We start from the raw sequence: 6401 nt of genomic DNA, 5'->3' as shown, positions 1-6401 counted from the left end.
CCCGTCCCCTGAACAGCCCAAATGCTCCAGTAAACACTGGAGGGGCAGAGCAGAGAGCTGGTGCCTGACAGTCACTGGTTCTCTGCTAAGTGAAGACTGATAAACAAGAGATCAACAGTCCTTGATGACTCAGTTCTCAGTCTTAGAAGCAGTGGGGGACAGATGAAGCATTGGATCAAGGTTAGGGTGGTGGTGATGGTTATGTGTTAGCTTTTGCTTTAGTAGTAGGAATGCTTTACAACATAGGGACAATTATGGAAGCTTTAGGATTTTCACTAGTTCTTTGTGCCATGAGCTTCATGCTAAATTAATAAATACAATCCACCACCAAGCAGAGACTGGTTGGAGGGGGGGGGGGGGGGTGGTACTGAAGATTGCAGCTGAGCACCAACATAACAATGAGTTATCCTTGTGGAGATAAGGAAAAGCAGTTGAGCTTGCAATTGTCATGCTGGGTGGGAGAGAGGACGTCATTGCCAGGAGGCAAAGATAGTTCAAAATGTATTTATGTGGTGTTATTAGAAAGTATAAATAAATGGTTTGTGTGCTAGTGGACGCTTTTTGGTAATACTGTAGAAAAACTATATTTTGCATGCTTTCTCTGTTTTAATATTTTAGTTTTTTAAATACTTTAGCATTGCATTGTCTCTATTAGTCAGCCAAATCATTCTGATCTAGAGTCTAATGTTTCTGAGCCTAGAACATTTTGTGCAGATGTTGCTATTCCCAAAGCAGTTATGTACATAAACAAAGATATAAGAAGAAGTGTTCGCAATTTATAAAGTGTTAAACAATGTTTTTCTGTTGTTAAACTGCCATAAAAAAGATGCAGAAGATATATATATATATATCAGTGTCAAATAATATTTACCACTTCAGTCCCGGAAGGTTTTACCCCCTTAATAACCAGAGCATTTTTGCAATTCGGCACTGCGTTGTATTAACTGACAATTGCGCGGTCGTGCGACGTTGTACCCAAACAAAATTAAAAACCTTTTTTTCCCCACAAACAGAGCTTTCTTTTGGTGGTATTTGATCACCTTTGCAGTTTTTATTTTTTGCACTATAAACAAAAAAAGAGCGACAATTTTGAAAAAAAAACAATATTTTTAACTTTTTGCTATAATAAATATTGATAATTTCATCACTTCATCAGTTTAGGCCAATATGTATTCTTTTACATATCACAATAAGCTATATTGATTGGTTTGCGCAAAAATTCTAGCGTCTACAAAATAGGGAATATATGTATATAATTTTTATGGCATTTTTATCATTTTTTTTTTTACTAGTAATTGCGGCGAGGTGATCTGTGATTTTTTTCTAGACTGCGACATTGCGGCAGACAGATTTAACACTTTTTTGGGACCATTGTCATCTATACAGCGATCAGTGCTATAAATAGCCACTTATTACTGTATAAATTACACTGTCAGGGAAGGGGTTAAACACTAGGAGGCAATCAAGGGGTTAACTATGTTACCTCACTGTGTTCTAACTGTAGGGGGGATGGACTACTTAGGACATGACAGAGATCACTGCTCCCAATGGCAGGGAGCAGTGGATCCCTGTCATGTCACCTGTCAGAACAAGGAAATGCTTTGTTCACATAGGCATTTCCTCGTCCTGCCTGTGTACAAGGCAGTCGCAGGCCGCCGGAAGACATCGAGTCATCCCGACCCACGGGCATGCTCCTGCAGCATGCAGCGGGAGAGAGTGCACACCGGCAACGGCACGCGCCCGCCCGCAACTGAGTCTGCGAGAGCCACTGTACACCTACGGCGATTCGCACAGGAGAGCCACTGTGCCGCCAAATTTTGTGTGAACTCCAGTGCTTGCTGTGGGGGCACTCGATAGAAGGAAGGGGCCAGGAGCACCGAAGAGGGACCCAGAGAAGAGGAGGATCAGGGCTGCCTTGTGCAAAACCCCTGTGCAAAGCAGGAAAGTATAACTTATTTGTTATTTTTAAAGAAAAAGAAATGAGATTTTAGTATCATTTTAAGGCCCCTTTCACACGGGGCGGATCAGTAATGATCCGCCTCCTTATGCTCCGTTTGCTCAGCGGGGAACGCTCCGTTGATCCCCGCTGAGCTGGCGGATGACAGGGCGGTCCCCGCACACTGTGCAGGGACCGCCCTGTCTTTTCTCCGCTCTCCTCTATGGGGGGATCGGATGAACACGGACCGTATGTCCGTGTTCATCCTACCCGATTCGCAGACGGAAGGAAAAATAGGGTTTTCTTCCGTCTGCAAAATCGGATCTTTGCCGAGGCGGACGAGATCAGGTGTCAGCGGATGTTCATCCGCTGACATCCGCGATCTCATAGGGACCAATGTATGTCCCTTTTTCATCCGCAAACGAATGGATGAAAAAGCGGCATACGGTCCGCATGTGTGAAAGGGGCCTTAGTCTGTGCTGCTATTTCCCCTCACAGGGACATCTTTTTATCAAACAGCAATCTCCCCAGCGGCACCTCCAATGACAGTAAAATCTGATAGAAATTCTAATCCTTCCCCACACTATCCAAAACTAAAAAAAAAGTTTTGTCTATAGAAACATTTCATTCTTTAAAAATGGCATCTGCTATGCCCTTTATATTCATTTGTTAAAGGGTTCATCAAATACAGCGGTAAGTTTAGACTTTTAAGAGACATCATGCTGATAACATTACTAATGCATAGAGAAATACATATTCACTTTGATTACATTGACTAAGGTCATTGCAGTAATGTGCCATCAATGAAACATCTGTTGTAAAGTCATAACACATTCAAATTCAAATTGAATATATTATGTTCTGCATAACAAGAGAAATATTCTAATGCCTGTAGGAATAATATGCTGTGTGTCACTAAATGTATATTTAGTGAAAAGTTACCTAAACGGGAGGTGCTTTGGACTGTGTTTTGTTATTTTGGGATTATGGATTATCCCCTGCTTGGCTGTGGCTAATGAAAATGTACACTGCTCAAAACAATTAAAGGAACACTTTTGAATCAGAACTCCTGGGATATTGATCTGGTCAGTTAAGTAGCAGAGTGGGAGTGGTGTATACAGAGGGAGTTGTTAATCAGTTTCAGCTGCTTTGCTGTTAATTGAAATTAATAACAGGTGCAGTAGATGGGAAACAATGAGAAAACCTCCAAAACAGGAATGTTTTTTTCAGGTGGAGGTGTCTGACATTTTTTTTCCCTACTCATCTTTTCTGACTGTTTTTCACTAGTTTTGCATTTGGCTAGGGTCAGTGTCACTACTGGTAGCATGAGGCGATACTTGGACCCTATAAAAGTTGCACAGGCGGACCGTCCAACTCCTCCAGGATGGCACATCAATATGTGTCATTGCCAGAAGGTTTGCTGTGTCTCCCAGCACAGTCTCAAGAGCATGGAGGAGATTCCAGGAGACAGGCAGTTACTCTAGGACAGGGGTACTTAATTAAAATTCAAGGAGGTCCGGTCGTCAAATTTTTCTTTGGGCCGAGGTCCGAATCTCAAGTCTGTGTTATGACTCTGAGAAAGATTGAAGTCATTGTATTTGTATTAAAACATGAGAAATGTACAATTTCACAGTGCCCCTTTACATTAGTGTTGCTCACGAATATTCGTATTGCGAATATTCGGCTTGAATATGGCATATTCGAGTATTCGCGAATATCTCGAATTTCGCGGCCAATATTCGCTATTCCGAATATAAAAAAAATTGCGAAATTTCGCTAATGCGAATTTATTGCGAACATTTATTGCGAACATGCAAAAGAAGGGCGGAGAATGTATTCGCGAATATTCGATTTCCGAATATTCGCAAATACTTTCTCCACCCTTCTTTTGCATCAGAGCCAATCAGAGTTCTCCTACCACAGTTGTCAAAATATTTCACAACATTTTTTTTTTGGATAAAATATTCCGAATATTCGATTTCCGAATATTCGAGAATACTTTCTCCGCCCTTCTTTTGCATCAGAGCCAATCCGAAAAAAAAAAAAAAAAAAAAAAAATTCGCAAAATGTTTGCAATAAATTCGCATTAGCGAAATTTCGCAATTTTTTTTTTTTAAATATCACAAATATTCGATTTTAGCGAATATTTCACGAATATTCGGCTATATATTTGTGATATATCGCGAAATCGAATATGGCGTATTCCGCTCAACACTACTTTACATCAGGTGTCCCCATCACAGTGCCCCTTTACATCAGGTGTCCCCATCACAGTGACCCTTTACATCAGGTGTCCCCATCACAGTGACCCTTTACATCAGGTGTCCCCATCACAGTGCCCTCTTACATCAGGTGTCCCCATCACAGTGCCCTCTTACATCAGGTGTCCCCATCACAGTGCCCCTTTACATCAGGTGTCCCCATCACAGTGCCCCTTTACATCAGGTGTCCCCATCACAGTCCCCCTTTACATCAGGTGTCCCCATCACAGTCCCCCTTTACATCAGGTGTCCCCATCACAGTGCCCCTTTACATCAGGTGTCCCCATCACAGTGCCCCTTTACATCAGGTGTCCCCATCACAGTGCCCCTTTACATCAGGTGTCCCCATCACAGTGCCCTCTTACATCAGGTGTCCCCATCACGGTGCCCTCTTACATCAGGTGTCCCCATCACAGTGCCCCTTTAAATCAGGCATTCCCGTCAGAGTGCCTCCTTACATCAGATGTCCCATCAGAGTCCCCCTTAACATAAAATGTGCCCATCAGCATGCCCCTTAACATAAAATAAGGGTCACGCTGATGGGCACATTATATGTTAAGGGACCCTCTGATGGCCACATTTTATGTTAAGGAACACCCTGATGGGCACATTTTATATTAAGGGGCACTTTCCGATGAGCACAACAAAACGTGCCCCTTAACATAAAATATGCCCACCAGCGTGCCCCTTAATATAAATGTGCCCATCAGTGTGCCCCTTAACATAAAATAATATATATATAATATAATTTTTAAACTATCAATAAATGGAAGGATCGGTTTACCTCAGGTAACATACTACACGTTACACCCGTATTTGGGGTGTAACATGTAACATGCTACTATGCATCATTCTCCCCCTCACCCCACTGTGAAAGGACAGGGGTTCTTCTCCATGCAACCACTATCACATTTTGAAATCAGTGTGACTGTGTGGGGCTCTGCCCACAAAGCTGCTTCTTCATTCACAGGGATCTGTGAATTGATAAACTACAAGTCCCATTTTCCACTGTGGCACAGTGTTAACCACTTAAGACCAGGACCAATATGCAGGTAAAGGACCTGGCCAGTTTTTGCGATTCGGCACTGCGTCGCTTTAACTGACAATTGCGCACACAAATAGAGCTTTCTTTTGGTAGTATTTGATCACCTCTGCGGTTTTTATTTTTTGCGCTATAAACAAAAATAGAGCGACAATTTTGAAAAAAATTCAATATTTTTTGCTTTTTGCTATAATAAATATCCCCCAAAAAAGATATAAAAAAACATGTTTTTTTCCTCAGTTTAGGCCGATACGTATTCTTCTACCTATTTTTGGTAAAAAAAAATTGCAATAAGCGTTTATCAATTGGTTTGTGCAAAATGTATAGCGTTTACAAAATAGGGGATAGTTTTATGGCATTTTTATTAATAATTTTTTTTTTATACTACTAATGGCGGCGATCAGTGATTTTTTTTTTGTGACTGCGACATTATGGCGGACACATCGGACAATGTTGACACATTTTTGGGACCATTGTCATTTTTTCCAATCAAATTTTTATTGAAAATGTTTTCATTAGCATACAAATAGGAGTCATAAATCCACAGAGAAAACAGGAACATTGCATGAGTGTATGATAAAGGTATAGGTCTACATTTACACCACATCATAGATAAAAACAGATTGCATAGTAAAACATAATGTACTGGCTGGCACATTGTAACCACTTCTAACAGCCAGCCCTGCATTCTCCATCACAGACAATCGTGGTTGGGAACATAGTAAACAGATGTCGACTTACAACAGGGAAAAATAGGTATCAAATAATAGAAGGGACTAAAGTAAAAGGGGATGGGAACAAGAACGAGGATGAGATGGACCTCAGGTATTCAACAAGATATGGAATAATAGTTATACCAGGGCGTGGTGGGAACCTCTGCTAGCTCTAAGTTATCATTAAGAAAACGGTCAACCAAAGGTAAGCTCACTCCTTGTTCCACTCACTTTTTTTTTTCCAATTAAATTTTTAGTGACATTTTTTTTTATTAGCATACAAATAGGAGTCATAAATCCACAGGGGACCATTGTCATTTTCACAGCGAAAAGTGCTATAAAAATGCACTGATTACTGTGAAAATTCCAATTGCAGTTTTAGGAGTTAACCACTAGGGGGCGCTGAAGGGGTTAACTGTGACCTCATATGTGTTTCTAACTGTAGGGGG

Source organism: Rana temporaria, chromosome 4 (genome assembly GCF_905171775.1).
Source record: "Rana temporaria chromosome 4, aRanTem1.1, whole genome shotgun sequence".
NCBI classification, from domain to species: domain Eukaryota; kingdom Metazoa; phylum Chordata; class Amphibia; order Anura; family Ranidae; genus Rana; species Rana temporaria.
This window is presented reverse-complemented; position numbering follows the sequence as displayed.